The sequence below is a fragment of the Anser anser genome (assembly GCF_964211835.1).
Source record: "Anser anser genome assembly, chromosome: 1".
In the NCBI taxonomy this organism is placed as follows: Eukaryota; Metazoa; Chordata; class Aves; order Anseriformes; family Anatidae; genus Anser; species Anser anser.
This window is the reverse complement of record NC_139720.1, coordinates 131,567,376-131,593,560: the sequence shown is the minus strand read 5'-3', so window position 1 is coordinate 131,593,560 and position 26,185 is coordinate 131,567,376. Positions and strand designations below refer to the sequence as shown.

Genomic DNA, 26,185 nt, shown 5'->3' with positions numbered 1-26,185 from the left:
TGAGAAGTTCCCACACACGGTAATCTCCCCAGCTGACAAAAAAAAATAAAATATGGACTGTACCATATGAAGCTGTGTGAAAGCCAGAAGCAACCACATCTTCACAAAGATGTCTCGGTGTCCACAAATGAGAGGAGAAAGACCAAACCCCAAGAACTACTCTGAACTTTAACTCAGCAAGTGTTTGAGCATGTGCCTAACTTTAACTGCTCAGATAATCCCATGCTTAAACTTGCTGCTTGTGTTGTTTGGCTGTGGTCAAAAGGTCCTTGGGACTCTCAGTGAATGAGGACTGTGGGTATTCAGGGAACTGAAAATAATAGTTTGGCTCCTGCTTACCTAGCTCAGTTGTGTCATTCCATTCACAGTGTGACTGCTCATATAAATAAAATGAATAGGATCTGATCCAGGCTTTGCACCTAGTAGGAAATAATCCCTCTTCTGGGTTTTGAGAGCAGTTTCTCAGACAGCTTTTATTTGTTCGGCCCCTAAACAGATGGATTGCCTCCAAACCCTATCAAATTCTGATTAAATTGTTGTGCAGGAGTCAACAGGTACATATTGAATAGGCTGTGAGATTATTTGCCATCCTGAGTGACAGCACCATGTCTAATTAGAGGAAGAGAAATGAGGCTGGAGTAACGAGACACAGAGCTGTGGCAGGAGCTCAGATGGAGCCAGGGGAGTGGGTACCTAATGCAGCCTGCAGACCTTTGACCAGAGGTTTCAGGGTCTCCTCTGAGGATTGATTAAGCTGCATCTTTTGTTTTCCTTCTGCCTGTTTTTCATGCAAATTGAGCATGCCGTAAGAGTGAGCAGGTGGTGCATCTGTAATGCGGCCGAGGCAGTAAAAAGAAAAAGAGAAAAATTCCCTTAAAGAAATGCAAGACCTCTAAGAGGATTTTGAGCTGGAGGATAAGGAAGTTCTGAAATCTTAAAATAGGAAGGAAAGCCTTTATTCGCCTTGCTGCTGATGGTTGTACTTCCTGTTGTGAACCCTCTACAGTGTTTCATAACAGCTTGGCTACTGCTAAGTCTACTGCTGTAATGAGGAACAAGGATTCCTAGTTCCTCCACTCTATCTGACAGAGTTAAAGGTCTCTTTTATCCAGTGCTGACAGAAATTGTAATAGGAACTGAATGGAAAAAAATATGGGGGGCAAAATTCCCCACTAGCTGAAGAAAAATTATGATCTCCATATTCGCAGAGCCAATCTCATGCAGTTCCTGGATAGAAATGACCACATTATTTTTCAAAGGCCTTTGTGAAAAGTTTTCTGCACAGCAAGGCTCTCAGGTGCACTCACTGTTCGAAGAGAAAAGCAAGGACAGGATGGGAGGCTGCAGACGGTGAGATGGCTCTGAACCATCCCCAGGACTGGTGCCATCTCATGCCAGCTCCTCAGGGTCTGCTCTGCCACAGCAAGGCAAGTGGACTCCAATGTGCTGTAGCCCTCTCTCCTACTTCTTTAATCTGTTACTCTGACCCTTGCTATACCTTCAGGCCATGGCCAGTGGAGGTGGGGGAGGGCCGGAAAAGAGAAAGAGTGAATTTTTTGATAAAGAACCTCTGTGCTGCTATACATGGTGGTTATGCACGTGCATGCATGCACACAAGCCCAGGCTCAGAATATTGCTTAAATGCCTTTTGAACCTTTCGATTCAGCTTCTGAAACCTATATGGATGTCTAATTCTCCACTTATGCCTTTGTACTAGCTAGCAAGAGGAAGTGCTACAGCCTAAAGTGCTGCCAGAGCCCGTCCACAGCCCTGCAGCTCTGTAAAAGGAATGGGGGTGGGAACATAGTATTTGTATATTGATAAGGCATAATAACTTCCACAGCGGTTACTGCAGTTTAAGTTTACAGCATTTTCAAAGTAAATCTAATTAAGGTTTGTTCACTAGCAATACACCCACACAACAAATACCATGGTAAGTGGCAATAAGTTAAAACCTGGAAATGCAGCCTTGGAGCACAATAAAATACCTGTGGGGACAGGTAACACATAAGTTACAGAAGTAGTTCTGAATCATGATATTAGCAGAGAGGCATCTTGTTTGGCTGTACTTTATCCTACAACACTACTGAGACAAAGAGTTTACATAGCAGATTTGTTAGCTAGTGTCCATTAAGGAGATAATAGGAGATGTCCAAAGAAATTGAGAGGAATTTGGGAGAATAAAAGGGTTTAGAGCACAGCTTGTGATGTTTACCAACATATCTGCTCCAATGAAAAGCTGTATTTGAACAGAACAATGCTGTTTGTCTTATGATTCAAAATTCCTACGCAGAATAGAGCAAGCTTTCATTTTCACAGCATAGTAATTTCCTATGTAATCAGCAGTGGTCTCCAATGTTTATCAGATTTTTGCCTTTCCCTTCATTCCCCCTTCTTCCCTTTCCACATTTTTCTCTGTATTAAGAAATTTGTATTGCATTCTATCACTGAAACAGAAACATCCTCAGATAAGATGCCCCTTTCTGTATCTAAGAAATCTTTCCTGATCAAAGTTACACTAAAACTGCTTTTCTTCAGAAATTGTTCAATTTGCAGGGAAACTGCATTTCTCCACAGGCTGCCAATCTCACTTCATCAGAAGGAATCCTGACCTTCTCTAGCCTAAGTTCTGTGAAAAGTCATTATCAAGCTGCCTTGAAGATGACAAGCATTTACTGAGTAGGTTATTAACAATATGCGTTACACAGACTTCCCAGGGCTATTCAACCCATCTACCTTTTCCTGACCTGGATGGACAAACTGTTATCAAGACTTCCAGAAAACTGCTAGCCCCTACCAGGGGGTTGGGGGACTATGGGTTTTGGTGCAGCAGGAAATCTTTCCATCCTTTGGCTGAAGTAATATTTTATCCCATCTTGGAGACTCTGGATGGACCACAGCTAATCAGAAAGACAGAGCCCTGCTGCATGAGAGCAATGGACAGTAATGAAGTGGTCTTGATGAGAAACTAAGATGGAAACTCAATTTCATTTCAGGTGAAGATTTAAAAGCAGACATCTACAGGCATGATCATTTGATGTGTCTCAAGTAGAGCCAAAAGCAGGTTTTTACCTTAACAGGCTAGAAGAGACTCAGAATTTTCCCTTTTGTTAGCAAAATTTTGGATATGTTAACTGCATCTATTTGAAGGGGAAGCTTTAATGAAAGAATTTTGAAGCTGAGAACCAGGGCCTGACTGGGAGAGTACTACTATGTCGTAGGGTTGAACTCTCATTAACCTCATTTACACCTTATACCTTCCCAGTAGTGGAAAGAGGTACCCCACCCTCCCACATCCCAGAGCACAGAAATTTCAACAAGATGAAAAATCAGAGAGCTAAATTTGGAAATGGGATAATAAAAGGAATATATATATATATTTCAATTTTTTTCTCCAATGATTAAAAAATAATAATAATAATAAAATGTGGAGCTAGAAAGGAAGCACAGAAATTCAGCATTGGTGGGATGTGAAAACAGTCTTACTGTACCTACTTGGTCTTGGAGAGTAAAATCCTGTCAATGCAGAAAGGTGGTTTCCTGGTATATCTCAGCCTCTTTTTGAAATTCAGTACAAGTTACTTTACAGCAATTCAGCTCCTGGCACAGCCTGAAGAAAGTTACAAATTAATGACTTACGGGAAGTGTGCTGCTTATGGCAGAGAGTAAAGCCAAGGTCAGAACTGCTTCTGTACCAAAGGATCAAGCATCACCACCTGGATGAGTCCCAGGACTGGCTGGCAGCAGCAGAAGTGTCTGGGAAGCCCTGCAAACCTTGCCCCCCACAGACAAATCCACTCCACCTCCAGTGGGAGTAGACAGAGGGATGTAGCCCAGCTGAACAGTAGTGCAACAATTTTACAGTTCTTTTGCAAAACCTTGGGTGTGAGGTGATCTGCTTGAGTGAACTAGAGTGTAGACAATATCTTTTTTTTTTTTTTTTCCCCAAAACGAGTGTTGCCAGGTAAATGGCCTCTTAAGTTGGCATGGAGTTGTCTAAAGCTGGTTTAGGTGCTACAATCCTGCACTGCAGTCTGCATTCAACCCACCATTTAATGCTGACTTGGTCCATAAATTTTTTCCAAATGCTTCCCATCTGGGCAGTGTGTATGAGATAACGTCCCCAGAACAGACATATGAACAGGCCTGTACAGCTTCTGGATGTGCTGGGACTGCTCTGCGGTTTTCTGCTAGCTCAGGTGGTTTTCTTAAAGGGATTACATTCAATGCCTGCAACAAAGAATCAGTCAGCACCTTTTACAATAGGTATAGAAAAGTCTCAGACAAAATTACTGGAGCTGAAAAGCCATTTTTCAAAGTAGCTTTGAAGTGTTACAGGTTCACCATTTTCTTCTCCAGGTATTTTTAAATGGGCGTGATATAATTCTGATTTAAAAAAAAAAAAAAAAAAAAGGAAAAAAAAAGAAAAAAATGGAAAAAAAGGAAAAAAAAGACAGCACAAGAGTAAAGTGAATATTTCTTGGCAAAGACCAGCAGAAGGATGTAGCTGCCAAAGGAAGCTGCCTTTGATTAACCTTTACATTCAGCATGCACTCGTGACTCTTCATTTGTGTCTCATTGCAGCAAATGCATAAAAAGACCCTGATTAATGTGATTGCCTTAAAATAATTTTTATTTGTAACAGCCTCCAAATATAAATCTGCATGTTCAGGCCATCTGGGTGCCGGTTCTCTCCCTGCCCTTCCCGTAAGTGCCTTGCCGAAGCTGTTCTCGCAGGGCTGGTGAGAGGTATGTGCAGGGCTGCGGATGGGGCAGCAGCGATGCCTCCTTCCTCCAGCAGCTCCCCTCTGACAGCAGTGTTTTTGGCATGCTTAGCCACGGTAATGAATAAGTGTGTACAGAGACGGCCGTGTGAGAGCTGTGTGGTGGGACATGATCTACAGCCCTGGCTGTCAATGGGATTCATTAAAAGGGCATCTTGGAGCAGGAAAACCAGGCAGCACTGGGCAGAGGAGAGGTGAGTGCCTGCCCCGCTCTGGGTATGGCTCTGGTCGTGCACCCATCCATCCTTCTGCTTGGAGTGCCAGCCACCAACCTTCCAACATTACATGATGCCCTGTACATGATGTACAAGGGTTTTTTGCTACCCTCAGACAACCTTTCCTTTCTTGGATCTCAAGATGAGTTCCATCTTGAATTTTTTTTCTTCATTCTCCAACTCATTTTTTTCCTTCACCTCAACTTTGTCCTCTTTCCCAGGTCTCTTGCCACTATGTGCTGCCTCGGCCAGGTGCCAGTGGCTCTGGAGCAAGCCTGGCAGCGGGAGCAGCAGCAGGCAGGAGTCCTGCCTGTGACAAGCCCTGGCCCAGCACTGGTGGGGAGCACAGGACAGCAACAAGTTCACCAGTGCACCCACACCAGGAGCTAGCCACGTACCCTGAGGGGGCATATTTAGCATTTGAAGGTAGCTGTCTAGTCTGAGCTAAACATCTCAGCTTCTTCTCCAGTCCCTCTGAGGGAGGTGCCTAAGGTAGGAGGGGTGAGTCTTCCACTGGCGTTGCTCGTATTCCCATTATCGAGTGACCTTAGACATCCAGCTTTGACTAGATAACCAAATTTTGGATGACTAGGGCTACATTATAGAAATCTGCCTCTAGGGCATAGAAATTAAAGGAGGGTAAATAATTCAGATGGATAGCTCATAAATGATTTACCCTATCAGAACTCAAGTTCTACCAAATCTTTCCACTAAGGGTCTTAGGGCATTTAATTAATTTAGCACAATAACCACATATTATCATGCCCTTCTCCTACAGGTGCCTGAATAAAGCATAATCACTTCCTGATATTATCAGCTAATGGAGTTACTTCTGTACTAAATATGTGGAGGCTTGTACCTGGGAGCTGGAGGTTTTCTACACATATCCCACTGACAATTCATTGCATGTGTCATTACACAAACCCTCAACAAAGTTGCTCAGCATCCCATGAGTATGTAGCATACCTGTCCCACAGCTCAGCTACCCAGGGAGCGGGGAGGTTAAGGTATTTGCCATGTCACTGCAGAGCCAAGCACTGCAGCCCAGAGCCTGGCTAGAGCGAGGTGGTTTTTTGGAGCACAGGTGACACTGCCATCCAGAAGCAGAGCTGTGATTCGGTATTTATTAGCTTCCAGAAAGAGCTGTGGCTGAGTCTTGTTCCTGCAATGAAAATTTGGCCATTTCCAGAAACACTGTGACTAGCTGTATGAAACCAAGGAGGAATTGGGAAATTTGTCTGGCTGTGAACACAGAGAATGGCGAATTTTTATTCCAGTTCCTGAATCCTGATCAAGCTCAGATAGCAAACGTTCAGCCATGGTAGGAGCAAGGCAATTCTAGGCATGCTCAGAGATACATCTCTAGGGGTGGAGGAATTTAAAACAGAGGTTTTTAAGGAAATAATTCTCTAAAAGTAAGGGCCGGTGGCTTGTTTGTTTGCTTGTTCTAGTGGTGTTGTCCCTAAATCCTAGAGCTAAAGTCCCTAAATCCTAGAGCTACTTCTTCAGAACTGGTCACTGGCTGATAATGCATTTTGTCCTGACAGCTGTGTAAAAGTTGTATGAAATATGTATCGGATTTGGGATACTAAACTCACTTGGATGCGTTTCTCCTCTCAGCTCAGAGTGACTGAACTGAGATGCATCATCTCCCTAACCACAGTATTTCCCAGCAAGATGAAATAATCATGACATCAAGCCAGGACTGAAACAACAGGAGGCTGGGGCCTGATGCCCTACTTTTGTCCTCTGAGCAGCATCCTTTTCTTTTACAGCCCCTTGTCTGTTGGTGCATGGAGGCTCTCTTTTCCCAGTAACTGTTGCAGACATGGGTCAACTTATGATTCAAGTCCAAAGCACAGCGAAGAGCTAATCTTAGTGCCAGCATGTGTAATACATCCAAACTACATTACCTGTCAGGAGCAGGTTCCTTAAAACTGCAGTGCTTAGTGGTACAATGGACTGGACGATCTCTAAGGGTCCCTTCCAGCCCAAACCACTCTATGATTTTTACCATCAGCAGTAGTGTAATAGAGGGAAATGCATGCAGAGCCTAAGAAAACCACACAATATAAATGCAGAGGGACAGTATATACGGTGTGGAGGATGGGAAGATGGGAACAGGATTATTAACCAGAAGAGGTCCTGTTTTTTTCAGAATAGACCACCAGTGTGAAAGATCTTGGTTGCTTCATACGTGAGACTGAAGGACCAACACAAGACTTTCAGCGTGAGCTTTCTTGTGGCCTCGTTTTGAATAGCTACATTCTTGTTGCATCATCATATCTCAGATGTGTTAAGATACGTTGAAGGTGCAGGATGACAGCACAGTGCGATGACAGTGGCAATTAGAGCAGGGTGTTAATGGCAGGTGATGGAGCTCAAAACCAAGGGATGGAGAAGTGGCAGAAAACTGGGCATTATTGTTCTGGGGTTAAATGAGACGCAAGAAAGGATGTTCTTCTGATGAGTATGACGACTCAGTGAAATAAAAACCAAAGAAAGGTTTGTCAGCTCTTATTTTAACCAAACTAGTTTTCTCTTCCTTGCTTTCAGAGCACAATACCCAGCATATTCAAATGTGTGGTTACATGTGAACAGTAAGCATGCTCTGCCTTTGGTTTCAGTCGAGTTCAGAAGCCATCAGAAATCCGATCTCCACAACATGTGTCTGTGTGTGTGCATGTGTTTCTGTGCATCTGTATTCCACTAGCAAGGAAAAATCCCCATTAACTGCTGTGGGCAGGCTTGTGGGCAGGGATCTGCAGGCAATGGGGAGATCACCTCGGGGGCAGCTCCTCACTCTGACAATAGCACTCAGCCTGCAACAACTTCTTGAGAATAAGTTATTTAAAAAGACAAAAGACAGATGTCTCATTTATGTCAAGAAATTTTGTATTTAAACTACATTTCCAAGTGAAACGTGCCCTCAAGGAATCTCCCTAGTGATCTCAGACGTTCGCACGCCTCACTCACACAGAGGTTTCGAAAATGGAGGCGAGCGAGCCAAAGGAATTGAGAGCCTTTCCCCCTGGCACCGCTGTAATTACCGTGCAGAAAGCACTGCTCGTTCACCTCCACTCCCTGAAGCGCTGCACTGTGGCGCTCCTCACACGGTGCTGTCAGTAGTGAATTTCCACGAGCCAGCCGTGACCTACATTCGAGGCAGCAGCCCCGCTGCCGGCGCTCTGAGCGCATGCAGGAGCCCGGCCTGGCTGCCTTCCAAGACAGGCTTGAGATTCGCAGAGTTTCATTTCCTGGCTCGTCCCTGACCAGCTTCGCCGCGGAGCATTCGCATGGGAAGGTCACCGCAAAAGGAGGGGCTGGAGTGAATGTTTGTGGGAGGCTTACACGCTCGTCTGACATAAGTTATAAAAATATAGCCTACAATGAACACAAATGAATAGGCGGTGAAGAAACTAGCAGGCTAGTTAAAGTCTGTGACTGTAAGAGTCAACGCTGTGATTCAGCCACAACATGGTTCTTTCAAGCTTTGGGAAACTATTTGCATTAAATGAACTATTGAATTAGAAGTTTACTGTTTGTCTTTGATGCTTCATTCTGCTCTGTGCATTCACTTACAGATTAAGCTATCCGACCTGCACAGCAGTGAAAGAATATTGAATAGCCAAACATAAGCACGATTACAAACCTCTGATGATGACAAAATGAGAGCATGCAAGGTGACTGCATGATAAATTTATTAATGAAGAACTTTAATTTATTAATTAAGAACTTTAGTTCTACAACACCAGCAACCTGGCTATGAACTTCCTATTTCTGGTTTGAATTTTGTTCTGCAAATGAAGCGGTTGCTCGGAGGGCTGCAGAGAGTCATGGTTGAAGTGTGTGAATCATCAACATTTTTCAGAGGGAAGCTCTGCTCTAAGTGTGGCTGTCCCAGTGGTCTGGTGGCATGGAGATTGGGCGTCTCAAAGCCAAAGCAGGAATTAAAGAAATGAGCCAAATCTGCTCAGAGATAACCATTTCTTGAGAAACCAAGACTAGCTGTTCCCTTGGATTCACACAGCACAACTTGACACACACTTCAGAAATGCGGCACTGATTTCACTAACAGCTCCCACAGCTGTGAGAGTGACTGAGCATTAGAGCATGTGGCCTGGGCTCCAGAAGAGAGGTCACCGTTCAAAGTCACCTCCGCCTAATGTGAAAATGTGCATGAGACAGGGGAGGGCATTCTTGTCCACTCTGCTCTGCCACACTTCATAACCACACAGAGAGAAAGGCGAACAAAATAAAGAGAACAAGTCAAACCATTCACTGAAAATGAACTAAAAAATAAAAAAATCCCCCCAAAATTACAGCCCAAGGACTGAAAATTTCTGTGACTTTGGCAAACCAAGGAGAACTTTTCTTGTCTAGTGAATGAATAGGGAAGATATGGGAATGAGTCTTTAGGGTTTTGGTAAGGTGAGCTCAGGCTTCAGGTCTTGTTTCAGGAGCTAGTTTCCGGCAACTGACAGCCATTGGAAATGCTGAAGCGGCAGAATCAAAATGATGAATTATCATGACTTCATGAGGATTTCTCAGTAAGCTGTTTCTTACTGTGAGGCTTGTGACAGTGGGGAAGTGCTAGCCTTTGTTTTTGCTTTTCTTTTTTTTTCTCTTGTTTCTCTTCTTAACTTCAGCTAAATGGGGCACCTATACATGAAGCTACTTCAAAATAAAAATGGGTAAAATGTGATATGAATACCAGTTGTGATGGGGAAGCTTTGAGATTTTGCATGCTTTAACTCCTGGCTATTCCCCTTTAACCAGGACGGATTTGCCACCTTATTTTCCAGTAATCTCCCTTTCCAGAGGGCCCCATTCACTACTGCTCTGCCTGACCCAGGAGAGCAGGCTGGGGCAGCTTTGGTGGCTGGTTCGTGCAGTGGTGTCTCTAAGCAGCAGCTGGGCTTGTGCTGGGGAATCACACCATGGCCTGAGTGCAGCACAGCGAAGCAGCGCTGACCTGCTGCGGCTGGGCTGGTGTTAGGTATCCTTCCAAACCCTCTTTCACTTCCATTTCTGCTTTCACAGCTCCAGCATGCTGTGCATCTTACTTGTTTCTCTGTCTTGCTCTGTCTGCTTCTCCTTTTCTTTGCTCTCCCTCATATCTTGCATCCAACTGTTTTCTTCTCACTCAGTGTGTGTCTCCCTTCTGTATGCTTCAGAAAGTGCTGCTGTTGCTCTCCACCACCAGCACTCATGGAACTTCACCCTTCTTGAACATTGAGCAGGACTATGGGTTCAACCACTACAACAAACCTGGTGGACAAATTTAATCCCTGAGCTTTTTTTCTGGTTTTTGTGCTACAGAAAAGGTCATTTGGGGCATGAAGGCCTAAGGCTTGCCAGCTGTGCTTTACCTGAAGAAATGCCCAACCTACACCATGCTAATATTAGCTGCTAGGTCCAAAGCTAACACTGTGCTAAGCCAGGATTTTAATCTGCAAAAACAAACACAAATGTAGAGCTGCATTGTCCAGCAAAGAATTCAGTGCTGTCTTTTTTCATGAAAAAGTATAGGAAACTGAAGAACAACACTCTGCCACCAGGCATAGCATGAAGCAAGATAAAGACAAATGAATAGTACTGGGCTGCTTTCTTTACATAATTGATGGGGGAAAACACCTAAAGCAAATCTGAATGCTAAAAAGTGTTTGGAGGGCAAACAATATCAAACAAATTTTGGTTGTTTTGTTTTGTTTTGTTTTTAATAAGGTGCCAGTACTTTGAAACTTGACCATTTCCTCAGTACATAAACATGAGTCTGCTTAGGTTCCATCTCTCCTGTTGATAGAGTAAAAGCTTTTCTGAAAGAAAGAAGGTGCACTTGTGTATTCACTTACCATTCAAAACAACAAATGTTTTTCCTTCTAAAGTTGAGGAACTCAGAAGTGCATCTTTGCCTATAGCAAGCTGATAGGTTAAGTGTTGGTATAAGCAACCCATGCCCTGACGTCTCTAAACCTTCTTTTTCCTTTCTATCCAGCCTTCTGGAAACATTTTAGGGTAACATTTCAGACAAGTGAAATGCAATTCTAATACTAATATCCCCTCCTCATGCTTGTACAAATTAAAAGAAATCACTAAACTGAGAGCATGCATTAAACATCATTAATAAACACAGACTGCACCAGGACATCAAAAGAAAAATCATCTGAGAAAATTCCTGACATTAACTCTTCCTTTCATCTATTTTGATTTCTTACAAGAAAAAAAAAGTCTAGTAGCTATCATAATTTCTTCTATGTCATAGTTATTTTTAATCAAGCCCAAAAGCCTAGCCAAAGTGCTGAGGGGATGTGAGATATAGAATATATTTGAGGATGGTGACAGAGACGGACCAGGGAAAATCTATTTTGGCTTTGTTTCCATTTTTTCTCCCGTTCACTTTGGGACCTCTTTCATTTTGGTGGCCACAAGATGAAGAGAGAACAAGGAGAACTTGTCAAGCTGAGGTTGGGGTCATGGGATCTGCAACGGCAACCCATGAGGACTATGCCTAGGGAAGGGGAGAGCTGGCGAGGTAGGGTGGGAGTGCATAAAGCTGCCACAGCAGTGGGGATGCATGGCACAAGGGGCCAGGGCACCAGGCTGGGCTGGACTCAGGCTCACTTTGCCAAAGCTGTTGACAGAAGGGGTTTAAAATGCTTTTCTTTGACATTGGCTTGATTGTTGCATGGGCACATTGTGAATTTATATCCCATTAGTTAATCGGTTTAAATGGATTGTACAGTCTGAAGCAAACAAAGAGACAGGCGTGGGCAAGACGGCAGGGTGCAAATCCATGTTACAGCTAGTTGGTGCTGAAAGGTGGATTCACTCTTCCCGCTTTTCTCCCCTCCCTTGTGCCAGTGGTGGCACTTTTACTGCAGGGTGCTGAGCTCAACCCTTCCTTTGGCAGGGTGAATTTTCTACCTTCTTTGCTCCTTGAGGAAACAAGGCACACAGAGCTGGCCATGGGGGAGGAGGTGTGGATAGCACTCCTTTCAGCAGTGGCACTTGTGGAGCAGGTCAGTCAGGATGCTAAACGCTACCCATCTCAGAAAAGGCCATCTCATCACAAGTAGCCTCTCTTCTTGGGTCCATAGGGACTGTGTTACAGGTGGATTTTGTAAGCATTACTCAGTTTCAGGTATCCTCATAAAGTCAGTAACTGCTCAGTTTGGTTAAGAAGCTTGGAACAGAGTTCTAGGCTTGTTCAGAAAACTGCTGATATAACTAAGAGAACAGTACCTTTTCTACCTCTTTCATGCCTATTCCCTTTTATGCAACTCCCTAACCTGGCTCAAAAACTGTGATAAGGATTTAATTACATATAAAATACCTCTTCCACTGATTTAAAAAAAATAAAAAAATCACACCCTTCTTGGGTTTCCTGCATTGTGTAGCCCAAGTCTCAGCCTCAAAGGTACATGTGGTATTAGGAGCAGCACAATTCCCAGTGACTCAAACAGCCAAGGATATATGTGGGAGAACAGCAATGCAGGGGTTTGCCACCAACACTGTTTGCTTGGATACTGTTTCTCAGACATAACTGCAGTTCTGCATGTCTCTGACTGACACATGTACAACATCTGATGTGCAAAACCAGGATTTGCACACTAAATCCCTGTGGCATGAGGAAATGGAAAACTTTGCTGAGACATAAGACGTATACCACATGCAAAGCTTGAATTTTTGCACGAGCTACAATAAAGCTAGCTTTACATATGACTTTCCAGAGAGCTTTGTGGGCTAGAAAGATTGAATAATATTGTCTGGCATGGTTTGGAAGATTTCAGAGAAAGAAATTCAGTGCCCAGGGATTTAAGAATCACTATTGTACACAAGAAGCCTGACAAGTGTGGGTGGGTGGGAAGGAAAGTCACCCTGTTCCTGATGCAAAATTATGATCAATAAGAGCAGGGTGATGGCTAGGATGTGCAAAGGGGTTTGCACAGTGAAGAACCAGGATAAGTGAGACAGCAGTAGCTGCAGTCAGTATAAATCAGCTCAGCGCTCAATCATCACTGAATACTGCATGCTGGGAAGAAAAGAAGCTGTCCCTTGTTGCTTCTCCCTCCCAAGCTGTCACCAGCTGCCCGCTCTTCTGCTTTAGGGGAACAGACCCTGCAGCCCCTTCTTCCTTCTCACTCATCCAGCTTTACCATGGGCTGCCTTTTTCCTGGCACTACATTTTGGCTATGTCCCACCATTTGCATCTTGGTGGAACTGTATAAGAAAGTGCTGCACATCTCTGCTGCTCTCTGGTCTATCCTGGGCCCATCGATCCCCCACAGCTCCTCTCAGAGCCGGGTGCAGTCACTACATAGCCCACTGCTCTCACTGCTCTCTAATAACAGTAATAACTCTACAGCTCTTTGAATGCCCCCTTAAAAATTTCCTTTGCTGTTTTGCCTACAAAAAAAACTAAACACAACAGGGAAGTGATACCTTTGGCTTGCTGTAGTGATCAATGTTGCCTCATTTGCTTTCTTATCTGATCATCCACATCCATCTTCTGCACAGTTTCTCCTTAATGGGACTGGAAAAAGCCTTCAGTAAGCTCACTGGTTGGAGTCATGCATAACAGAAACCACAGATGAGGTTGCTGGGCACTACATCCATTAAAAATATAATAAGCAGAGATATAAAAACCAGCATCAAGCAACATTTGACTTGGTCTGTCTTGATCAATGGGTTGCAATAAATATTGTCTCAGCTCTTCTAATTCTTCACAGTTGTCTCAGCCTACAGTAGCAGAGTGCCCCAGATGCACTAGTACAAGTGTAAGGGCATTATCCAAGTATGGCCATACCATGTGTCAGCATTTATTCAGGAATCTGTGAATGCACTCTTTAGGTTTCTCTTGTGATAATCAAATAATGAGGATAGAGAGAGGTAAGAGATTGGGAAGGAACTCAAGGGAACTATTTCAAACTGCCAGCCCAGCATTCTTGTTCCCAGCTTGTAGAGTCCTTTTCTTCCTCTCCCCTCTGCAAAGCTTTCTTCTCTGTGCTGTGTGGTTACTCCCTTCTTCCCCTGGGAAGCAAGCAAGAAACAAAACTTGATAGCAAGCAGAGACAAAGCTTGAAAGAACATGTTCCTGTCAGCCAGCTGGGCACCCTCATGCAGATTTGGTGGGTGTAAGGCCCAATGCATTTTCTGTGGTGAGCTGCTGCGCCCCTGCTTGCAGGGAATTTGCAGAACACTCCACTGCAGGATGCAGAGTGTTGTGTTTGCAAACAAGAAATCCTCCTCTCCACTTTCCTCTTCCGTTACCAGTGATCTCCAGCGTGTCCAAACAAAAACAAACCCCAGAGAATAAAAAGCCCTGAGAACTCTGCTTTAGACCACAGAAGCCTTTTGCAGTTGCAGACTGCCAAGTTCACAGCCAGGACACAACCTATATTTGTAGCCAGGGTTTGTCACTTCCTCAGCAGCTCCCCAGGCATTTCTGGGCATGCCCCCCCTAGGCATGCAGGGGACCTGAGTGAGCCCAAATGGTACAGGGCTTGGTGGAGGTGGTCAGAAAGGCACCAGGCTGGTTGGCACCCAGCATCTTTGCTGGAGATGCTGGGGGCACCTCCCTGGGTTGTTAGCAAAGGGCAGGGGCCTGGTAGCCACAGGCAGTGGCTGAGAGTGCCTGCCCAGCCCAGGTCCCATCAGCTGTGTCAAGAGTGGGCTGTGATTTTAACAGCAGCTTTTAACCAAGTTAAAGACCAATTATTAAGTAATCAAGATAAAATTTTTGTGCTGTGTAAGTAGACATGGCATAAAGACACAATGTGCCATAAAGAGGATGCCACCAGTGCTGGGATGGGAAATCAAAGTTCTTTCTCTTTAGGTGCATTAGCATCAGTGTAGCTCAAATGATGCATGCAGACTGCATGGAGTTGATGCAGTTGGACCCTTGCACCCCTGCATGATGCTCCTCTGGGCTGCCTCTGCATTGAGGGTGAGATACATGGAGAGGAAAGATCCAGGATAAGAACTTCAAAGTTATCCAAAGGTTTCAAGGAAACTGTACCGGATCAGTTTCCATTTACATGTCTCCAATCTGCTTGAGGAAAGCATCAAAAACTCTACACAACGTAGCCTCAGATAGGCTGTTCTCAAGGCTGGGTTTGTAACTGGAAATTACTGTAAGCCTGCAATGACGTGGTTTACCATCCCTTCTGAAGTATTTCTTGCTGGCTTTTCTTGTTAGCCATTTAAATGCCCATTCCCTGGGTTCAGCAGCCTTCCTGGGGATAAAGCAGCCTTAGCAGTGCTTTGCATCTGAGCCAGTGTCCCTTCCTCTACCATCATCACCCCGACACTACTTCACAGCCAGCAAAAACCAAAAGCCTGAGACAAAAGCGATGACAGCCCCCTTGCCCAGGGGCTTGGCAGCTGGGCACCGTCTCTTCCGTGGAGAGGGGAGTGGTGGGGTTTTCTCCCAGAGGGTGGTCCCATGCCTGGGGCATCTCAGAGGATGTTCCTGCTGAAGAAACATGGAGTGGGTCTGGCCAGGGGTCGGTGGCTGTCCCCAGCGAGCACAGGCTGCAGTGCTGGGTGGGCAGTGGTCTTGGCTGGCATCGCAGCTCCTGGGGAGTGAGCAGCTGGTACCACTGAGTGCATACATGCCCAACCCTGCATGTGTTGTCAAGGAGCCATTTGAAAAGGAGCCATTTGAATGCATCTGAAATTATTGCTGCAGTAGTGAGCCTGCTATGGTCCTACGTGGAGGTCCTTTTGCCAAGTGCCACCAGGAGAAATGCTTACTTGTTGCTTATGCATTGAAAAACATCACCGTTCCTGTGCTACGGTTCCTGCAAATTCATCCTCAGCATTTTCCTGCTGCTTTCCTCTCAGAAAATATTTTCTCAGTGCAAGAGCTCTCTCCCAGTTCCCTCTGTTCTGCAGAACTAAAACATAAACAAAAGCATGATCTAAACACACAGGTCTCCTGTGTAAAGCCCTAACAAGCAGTGCTCCTGCTCAGGGCTGCGTGAATCACCCAGAGAGGGGCTGTTTCTAAGCGCACACCGAATGCGCTTTAAAGCAAAATAGGAAATACCTGCACTTCAGTCCTATAATAGTTGTATTTGAATCAAAGCAGATGATTCGTAGCCAGGGCTGGGTTCACAAGAAAGGGCGAGGTTGCTAGAAAATCATAATGATAAAGCTTCCTGTTTTTAACGATGTATTTCAACAATGATTATTGCTGCCTCAGAGAAGGAAAAGGATGCCTGCTAGCTGAAAAGTACCTTACTATTTCACCCTGCGCTTGTGTGCCAAAAAGTCACACAAACAAGTGATTTGTGCTGGAAATGAAAAGAGTCTTCCTTCTGGAGTTTTCAGCTACACTGAAATTACTACGTGCTTGCAAAATTAGGGCTGCTCTAGTTTTTGCTGTTATGCAAACTTTAGGCTTTCTCCTTGGCAACGCCGAGTGCCCTTAAGAGCTAGACGTGCTTGATGTCTTATGACTTTATTTTCTTGATATACACAATGATTAAAACAAAAGACAGCTGTTAATTTCAGGGGAAAAACAAAAACAAAACAACAAAACAAAACAAAACAAAACAAAACAAAACAAAAAACAGCAACACATCCAATATATCTTTTGTGTTGCACCAAAATAACCCGCAGACTCAGGCAGACAGTTTAGCATAGGAGTTGTCTGTCTTTGGTACTACTTACTATAGGAAGATATATAGGAGAGCAGGCTGTATGCTTATGTTAGGGACATAAAGTGAAATCTCACTTATTTTTTCTTCTTAAATGGCAACCAACTGAAGGCACGACGTTTTCTGTGCCCTGACATAAATATTCACCATTCATTTTTCACCAATATCATGTGCTTTTGTGATACAGATGACAGATTTCATGCTCATTCCTAGTTGGCTGCAAGTCATTTTGAGCTGGTGGACCACTGAGGTCTGAATCGCCTCCTTGCCACCAGGGCTCACCTTTGCCATGCTGAGGAGCAAGGCAGGAGGATATGAAGCCCTGTGTGATTTCCTGTTTATCCAGCCCAAAAACAATTGCACTTTACTCCAGATCAGAAGGGAGTGTGAGCCATCACATAGGGGGCTGCCTTTCTGCCTCACCATGAACCATCCCCATGGCAAACATCTGGTTTGCTTCAGCACACTGAGGAGCACCAGAAATGTGGCCCTTCCCACATCTGGCTGTCCTGCAAACCCCAGGCTTGTCCTCACTGCATCAGCACTGCATGTTTAAATTTGAAGGATAGCCATAAAAGTAAGTAGACACACGTTTTTGTAATACCACTGTTTTTAATCCACTCTGCCCTGGTTCTGACCAAAGCAGAATAACTGCTCATATTAATGAGAATAACTATAGTGGTAAAATCACCTTGTTTCAAAAGGAGGTATCCACCATGGGACATGTTCCTCAGCAGCCACATAGAAGTGTTTCTCCAGTTAATATTTCCCCATATGGAGAGCATCTCCTATTTGTATCCTTCGGACTCCAGTTGAGTTGAACACCTGAAGTACCATCAGCACCATTAAGGAGATCACACACCCTTGCAGGGCCATAACTCTGCAGAAACAGATCCATAACACAAGCTGATGTGTTGCTGCTGAATGGCAAGGCCTTTACTGGGACAAACAAATCATAGCAGAAACATGCAGAATTTCAATGCAATGTCTTGAAATGGGCATTAAAATGCTGGGATGCAAAAAGGATCCTGCCTGTGTGTGTGAGCTACTCGATGAACAAAGCTTTGCTTCTCTGTTGAGCCACTGCCGAGGAGAGTAATGAAGTAGCATTCAGGTAACTAGAGAACACTGAGTCAGCCTGCTTGGTTTAATCATTTCTCAAGCTCTACGGGCAAACTTCATGAAAATCTCTGTGGATCTCGAGGGAGGTAGGATTTTATATGCCAGGTACTATAGAGGATTTAGTGATCCTTCCTCTTGGTTTTAACAGTGCTATAGAAGGAGGTATGTACAGTTCTTTTTTAGGTTCCTCCTAGACCTCTATTCTTAGAGGCTTAAGTTAAATTCAGAGTCACCTTGAATCTCATTTTTTTCAGGGTATTTGTTGTACAAGCAGGTAATTTCATACAGAGGAGGTAAAAAGAAGGTAAATTGCACAGATTTTATGTTTCAGAAAAGGGATTACTTATGAAATGAAATTTATGAGGTGATAAATTTTAGCAGTAAAACTCAGATTCATTTTCTTTCAAGATCTCCCCTAGGTTTGGTGGTGCGTGAATTTGGGTCCTGGCTTGTCTTCTGAAAAGTCAGTTTAGAAGTTCAGACTTGGAGCTAGGTACACTTTTCAGACCACTTGCTAGGAGAAGTATGGGAATGGATTTAAGGAAATTCAAGAAAAAAAATACAAACAAATCCCAAGAGGCCATTTTCATATTTGGTTTTGAAAAATACCTTTAAACTGATAGAACTCAGATCAACTTCTGATGATTTTTTATTCATTTAGAACCTATTCCAAACATAGGCTTGCATATTTTCATGCTAAAACTTTGCAAACCCACTGTGGTATGCCTGAACTTCTTTCTGGTTTTGTATCACTGCAGTTTATCTCCGAACTGTGGAGTTACCACTGATTCATATTTTGAGAACAGAATAAGGGTTATTCTTGAAGTTCTTGCCCCACTGGTACCATTTTTAAAATGCCTGATATTGTCAAGAAATGTTCGTTTTCACACTGGGAGCATTTTGGAGTTGCTGTCCTCTCATCTGCAGCCAAGATCGAGGACAAGTGAGGCGGAAAGAGCATGGTCAGAGCATCTGCAGCTATTGGAACAATTCAGGGATTATGAATTGGATCATCTCAAAATACTGTGTTTTATGCTGGGGTTTGGACCTGTGGCCAAACATCCTAAGGACTGTAGGAACTATCAAAGCAGTTCAAAGCAACCTTTGTCTGTTGATATCCCACATGTAGTCCACAAGAATGAAGGAATTCAGCAACTTTTATGAATGTGCCTTGACAGGTAAGAGATGAGAGGGAGGCCACACAAGACTAGACTCTGATCACCTTCTCCACCCCATTGCTAGCTCACTGCCTAACCCTGGTTTTGGCCACCTGAACAAGAGAAATCTGCTCTGAAGGGGACCATGATACTTGGCGTGGTGGTGGGAGATGAGTTTCTGGCCATCTTTTATGCAATAATAGACACCTATCTTGACCGTCTTGCCAGATTCTCCCCCTCCCTTGTAACCTATGCATATTTAAAACAAAAAGAAAAGAACAGTTGTATTCAGAACACCTAAAATGAACAGTAAGACTGTAGTTCAGTCATACAGGGAGCTCTTCTGTGTTGTTGAGTACCATATAAAAAATCCAGCTGGTCCACAATGCAAAGAACTGACGTGATAGAAATACATTCAGTTGATTTGGACCAGAAGAACTGCAGGAGGGCTGGAGGACCTCAAGATGCTCCTTTCAACCTCAACCATGTTATAATTCAAAGGTTTGTGAAATTTTCTGAAGGATTAACTTTGTCCCAGAAAACTTTACGCCTCGTCTGGTGTATGCAAGTCTATGCTACTCCAATACTGTGCAGAGAATTTCTGTTCTGATGATTGGCATGGCATGAACATAAAAATGAAGGAATGAGATAAATGTCTTGCTGGGAACTCTGCCTTATCAACAGAAATGTCATTTTATGCTCAGTCTTTATCCAAATCACACTTGATCACCAGTGTGTAATTCTGATATCAGTCATCACAAAATCACATTCAAGAGTCAAATGAGAGCTGTATTTTTTTTTCCTACTAGGCTAGCCAAGCTCCTAAAACAAAGTAGCTAACCTTTCTATTCTTAAAAAATACCTTTGTTTTTCAGGTATGAGCCAGTAAAATGGGTTTTCTGCAGTGCTTATTGATAAATTTGGTGAAAGCTTACAGTCCTGCTATTGTTGCCACTTGACTTTCTAGCCACTGGACTTCCATACACTATAGCCATGTTCTGTGGAGATGGGCTGATGGCTGGGACTTTCAAACCACAAGATTATTCTAAAATAATCTGCTCTGAAATTGTAGCCATGAACAGATGCATGTGTACATACCATGAGGCCAAACCTCACTGGAAAGAGAACAAAACCAAAAGACACTCACATAGCAATCAGTCTGGCTAAGTTTTTAATAAACCAAGATCCTGGTTTAGAAAAAAAAAAAGAAAGAAAAAAAAAAGGAAAAAAAAGGGAAAAAAAAGAAAAAAAAAAGAAAAAAATAGAAAAAAAAACTTTTTCTGCAGGCCAGGCACACCTCTAAATACATACCTGGAATTTAGACAGTTTGGGGTGGGAACAGAACTATTTTGCTTCACAAATCCTGGAAGGCCTTAGGGGGGAAGGTGGAGTGAGATTTCTTAATAGTCTTATTTATTGCAGCTGAAGGGAAATATTTTGACTGTGTAATAAAAACTCTTCAGAAAAAATGAAAAACAAACAAACAAAAAAAACACAATATCATAGTGGTAGAGTGTGCACTGCAGCTTGGGGCTAACACTCTTTAAACTGTGGGATTTTCTTCTCTCCTACCCAAAAGATCCTGATCAGTAGCAATGCCAGTGTACTTCTGATCATGTGTCTAAGCTCACTAAGACCATGTTTCCACTGGTTAGTGCTTTGAAACCACCAGCAAAATCTGTAATTGCTGCCTATTTGTGACCTGAATGCTGGTTCACTAGTATTGGGCAGAATCAAGGGGACCAGTCATAGCTCTATCCCAGCAGACCTAGGGCAAGTGTGAAGAACATAAGAGCAGCAGGAGAAATTTTCTGCTGTGATTTAAAACAGTTATACTGAAGGCAGTTGCACATCTTTGGTATAAATCATATTTAACACGTTAGCCTGAAGGAGCCTACAGGTTGCATGCAAGCTCTGAGATGTGAGAAGAACAGCAGCCCATTACCATTCACTCTGTCCCCCTTTTCATGTTCTTTGGGTATTTTATCATGAGACCTTTATTTACTTTTACACATAAAAGTAGTTTTGTGGCTTTTTTGGTTAGTTTGGCTTACATGTAAGGGACCTTTCACAAAAGATGCTGGTTTGTTTTTCAAGAATTTAGAGCTAGCTATTTAAGCTCGTGGTTTGGTTGTACTTTTGATTGATGGCTAGTTCAGCAAATTATTAAAACTCATTACAGATTCAGTAGAGAACAGGCAGAGAGGTTTCTCAGACGTTATGAAGAGTGTGTTATCTATAAAGTGTAGCCTAGATTTATCAAGCAGGGGATGGTCAAAATTTAGCTAGGTGGAAAATAACTCAGACTTCTAAATGGGTGTCAAATGACCACCTAGCTCACCCAGCTATTTCTGGTGGTCTAAGCAAAATAAAATGACTGGGATTTTTTAATAGCAAGCCTCAAGGCAAAGTAAAGAGGGAGGAAAGATGTTTGAGGAGGTCTCCATCAGGACTCCTGACAAACAATTTCTTTGTGGGCAATATGGAAACCAGGCTTATTTAAAATTGAAGTCAAAATGAAGGCAACTGAAGCCCAGGGCTGAGAAGAGTCTAAAGTCCCAAAAGGGATCTGCCTTCATCTGTCACAGATGACAAGCTTAGTTTAGCAATGGGAAGTATACTTGAGAGGCCAGTAAGTAAAAGACTCCTCCAAGTCATTTGCTAATGTGGATTAAGGAGGGAAATACTTGTCATAGACACCAGCTGCAAGCCCATTTTCCCCACCCTCACCCCCCCAAAGGAGAAATTCAGCAAATTGTCTTGTTCCAAGCAGCATTGCCAGTGTACAAATCCTAGTCTTTGGACTGTGAATTAACAGATTTTCTGTTCTGGATTAAGCGAAGGTTGCTTGTTTGACATATGGCAAACAGAACATCTTTTACTGTGCCCAGCAATAGATTCTCATTCAAAGTTCATGCAAATCCCAAAGCTGCTAATGCTGCACAATTATTTACTTCACAAGGAATTAGCGGCAATGGGCACTGGTCTTCAAGCAATGACAATTTGTGTTTTCTCCTTAGCTTTGATTTTGTTATGGATATTTGTCTTTTTAAAATATCTCATGTGCAGATTATTTTGCAGCAAAAGCAAAACTCTCCAGAACTAATCAGATTCTGAACTGATGAGCAAGGCGCAGATTGATTTCTCTTTTGCTTTTAGCAGCCTATGGGATTAGTTTTGCTTTCAGAGCGGCAAAGTTGAGCAACTGTTGCAGGGTATTCATTCCCAGCAAGCAACCTGTTTTTAAAATTCAAGCAAACATGATTCTCCCCCAGTGTCTGTGAATTCCAGACATCCAGCTGGGTGCTGCTGATAATGAAAAGGAACTGACAGCTATGTCCCAGCTGTCCCAATGCAGAGTTACCTTCCTTGGTTCATAAAGAGAAAACCAGCCCTGAGACTTGCTGGTATCCCAAGGGGGGATGGCGTAATTGGGCATCAGAAATGATGTCTGATGCAGGTGAAAGTAGAATAGTGGGAAAGTAAGAGATCTTGCACTTTCATAGCTGAAAAAAGCAACCAACCTTTTAATGTCGAGTAAAGCATGAAGCAGTCAGTCAACTTCACATGCAATATATTTCCTTTCAATTCACATCCTTGCGTAGCATACTCTTCTGAACCAAAAATATTAACCTTGAGGCTGGATGCACCACAGAGCACGGTGCGAGGATTATTTCTGTGGTCTGGGAGCAATACCTCTTCGGCAGCACCAGTCTCCATCAGTAATGTGTATTCATTGGTGTCACTGAGCATGTACAAATGTGGCTCTTTATTCGATCAGCTGCTCTGCATGTGACAGGGGGCTGTTTCGGAAACAGGAGTTCCTTGTTTGTGCTGCCCCGAGGATGAATGAATATATACTCAGCAAAATACCTTCACATTAAATGTCCAGCCTTCTGGACTTGAAGAGTTAATGTTGCCATGGCCTTTTAAAAAGCACCATCAATTTTGTGATTGCATTCTTGCCCCCTCCCTCCAGTGTCAGTGAGTAGTACATGCCAGCTCTGGTGACCCTCACTGCATTACAGTTACAATTGTATGGAAACAGCCACAATTACTCATGTGTGCTTCTGCTGGCTTTCTTTGCTGTCAGATGACTGCTGTTCTTCAGGCACACAGTGCAAACCTGCTGCTCATAGCTTTTCCTGAATGCAGCCAGCCTTACAAGGGATGGAAGTTGGAGCAGGGACTGCAGCATTCCTCAAAAATGTCCGCAGCCTCAGTTTGCTGTGCTGAACCATTTTTCTACATTAATTAACTCTTAATTTTTAAGCTTCTGATGAGGTATTTTTCTGTGTCTCTTCTCTCCAGTCTGTGATCCCAGTGGAGGAATTTTTGCAGGGCCTGATTGCTTCTATTTCCTAATAATTACCTGCTAATTACCTTTTGCCAGTGAACATTTGCTAATAATTACGCCGTCGTATCTAAGAGAAAACTTCCTCCCTGTAAGGAGCATGTAAGATATCTATGGTAACTGTGGAATAACATCTGGTAAATAGAAACTTCCTTAATGAAATGTGAGTGCAAGTTAAGAGTGAATTTAAATGGTCTGCACAAGACTTTTTAAGAGGTCACTCAGCATACTTGCTATCATAAAAATATTTAGGACAAGTAAAGTAAGTCTTCCATCCCTAATTTCAAAAATGTTACCTCTCTTTGAAAAGGGAAGGACATTGTTTCCACTGTAGAGTCTACTGCTAAAGGTATTTTAACTTTGCTTTGCTATCTGCCGTTGGCACATCCTGCTCAGTCTGGCCAGGGAATATCTATATGGCCGCTCTCCTTCCTGTGCATCATAAACTGGGATTAGTCAATATTACCGGGGCTGTGCAGGCTGCTTCTGCAAGATGTGTAGCAGTGTCATCTCTTGTCTGCGTGAGCATGTAGACAGGGAGGAGGCTTAGTGGGTACACAGGGGAGCTACCATCCACACATCCATTTTACCTACACGTGCACTTTCCTACACAGAAGTGCTCACTTGCAATTTTTCCCCTTTTACCATTGCAGAAGCCTGGTTCCAGTGATACAGGAGGAGGAAATGGCATGTATTGATTTTTTCCCCAAAATGTGTTTGGCTTTCGTAACATTTTGTCTTTACAAAGAAACTCTTCCTGCTGAAGTCAAGGTACTGCATTTACTTTAGCTGCACCCACACTACCATGGACTGAACAGAAAGCATCTCTTAGTTGTAGACCAGTGTTTATTTTCTATCAATAGTCACTTTAAGTACCATGTAATCTTTGATACAGAGGTACATCTATTTATTATAGATGTGCAGGACAGCAGAGCTTTGAACACTGTGCACCAAACTTCCAAAAGAAGATGCTGCCACTGCTGAAACAGTCATTTCAGATCTTCGAGCCTAAGGTAAGCATGCAGCTTTTGTGTCATTTGCTGAGCTTCACTAACCATAATCTCATTTCTCTTCTGTTTCTTTCTGCACTCATTTTATCTGAGTAGCAGTGGTGATGTACCAATATCAATGTGCACAGAGGAGCAGAGGTTTATGCCACAGACCATTTCCTAGATAGCAATGGCAGGGTGACTAGAGGAACACTTGTGAATGAAAGACAAAAGTACAAAGAGTACAAAGATGTACTACCATCCTGAGGTCAAATGAATACCTTCTTCACTGAAGTTATCCTGCTTCAATCAACCAGTCACTGTTATCATACAATGCATCAAAAGCAGTTGCAGACACAATCAGAGTGAGGGGAAGAGATTCAACATGACAGGTCAGGTTTACAAATATGAGACTGTGCTGAGCATCTAAGCTCTCTGATACAGCCAGGAGCAGTGTAGAGCTGTTTGGACACGGGTCATTGAAATGTTCCCCAAAAGGCCAAGCGGGGCACCACTGGGGTCTCACATTGAGTGTGGTGTGAGGTTTAGTGTTGAAAGCCTAAAAGCCGTGGGGCTGTTGTGGATCACCACAACCGTGCATTAGAGGAGGCCCTCTTTACCCCTACTTTGTTCTCTCTTATTCCCTGTCTCCAGTATTTTGACACTGCACTAAAACGCAACATGCTAACATTTCAACATGGCAAAAAGGACAGGGCCTACAAGCATCCACTCACACTGCCTCATAAACCCACCTCTGATCCATCAGGATTGAAAGTAACACATGGGAGACAAGGAAAAGTGAAACTGTGGGTGATATCCATGGTCTGCGCAAGGATGGTTTACACAAACAGTGTCAAGGTCATGCTGTACATGTAAAGAAGGGTATGTGGAGGCAGAAGTGTCAAAATACTTACAGTAACAGCGGGGACAAATTTCAACATGGAGCTGCAGTACAAAATTGACACTGCGTATTTGCTGTCACCTACTGAAACAAAACATGATGGAGTAGGGAAGGGACAGAATTTCATCTGTGTCTGTCCAGATGAAAAGTGACTGGGACTAAACTCAGTTTTACATGGAAAAAGTGAAAAGGAAATTAATGCAATTTGAAATATGACATTTATATATAAAGATCTTGTGACCTTCTTTCCATTTTTGAATTATGATTTTCAAGTGTTTTATACATCACTTTGAATTATTGCAATAATTATTTGGATATAAAAATTTTACCTTACTTGCTTAGAAAACTAGTCCTTACATAGAGCTTGTGTTTAAGCAGCAAGACTAATAAATAACCTTAGAGAATCTTTAATGTATTCCTCGAATAGATAGAATAGCCACAAAAGTGCATAATGGTCAAACAAATCTGTTGAGCAAATACAACCTCCTATTCAGAATGTTATTCTGAATATAAACATTTATTTATGCAAATATTCACAGTGCTGATGAATTCTGCAGACTATTTTGAAGTAAAACCTGCTTGTGGAGTCATTAATGAATAGCAAAATAAAAATGGTTTTAGACCGCTTCATTTAATGAGGTGTCTTATTTCCAGAAGTACTCAAATACCATATTGCTACATTCACCAAGCTCATTGAGAGGGTAATAACAGTGATTAATGAGCTATAGCAAGTGACTTATTAGAAGGAACTAAATATATCATTCTTGCTGACTATGAAAGGAGTACCTGAAGATATTTGTATGGGAGACTGTGAGGTCTTAAGTCTGATATACAACCAAACAAAGGTTTTACCCACCACAAGGCATCACTGAGGTGGACAAGGTATCTTCTGGATCACCACACCAGTAAGGGTGAATGACGTTAGTGGTGTCAGGTTTGAAAAGAGATAAAGGAATGATTAGCCTGATAGCAGTTTGGGGATAAGATGGTAGGAAAG

General features: G+C 43.0%; 1 long non-coding RNA gene across 1 annotated transcript in view; it reads right to left on the bottom strand.

The window, feature by feature from the left end:
- Positions 1-22,569, bottom strand: part of LOC310888253 — a 54,396-nt gene extending 31,827 nt beyond the window's left edge. Inside the window, exon 1 of the long non-coding RNA XR_014575867.1 lies at positions 22,469-22,569. This is a non-coding gene — a long non-coding RNA (uncharacterized lncRNA). The remainder of the gene's footprint in view (positions 1-22,468) is intronic.
- Between the last annotated feature and the right edge of the window lie 3,616 nt (positions 22,570-26,185).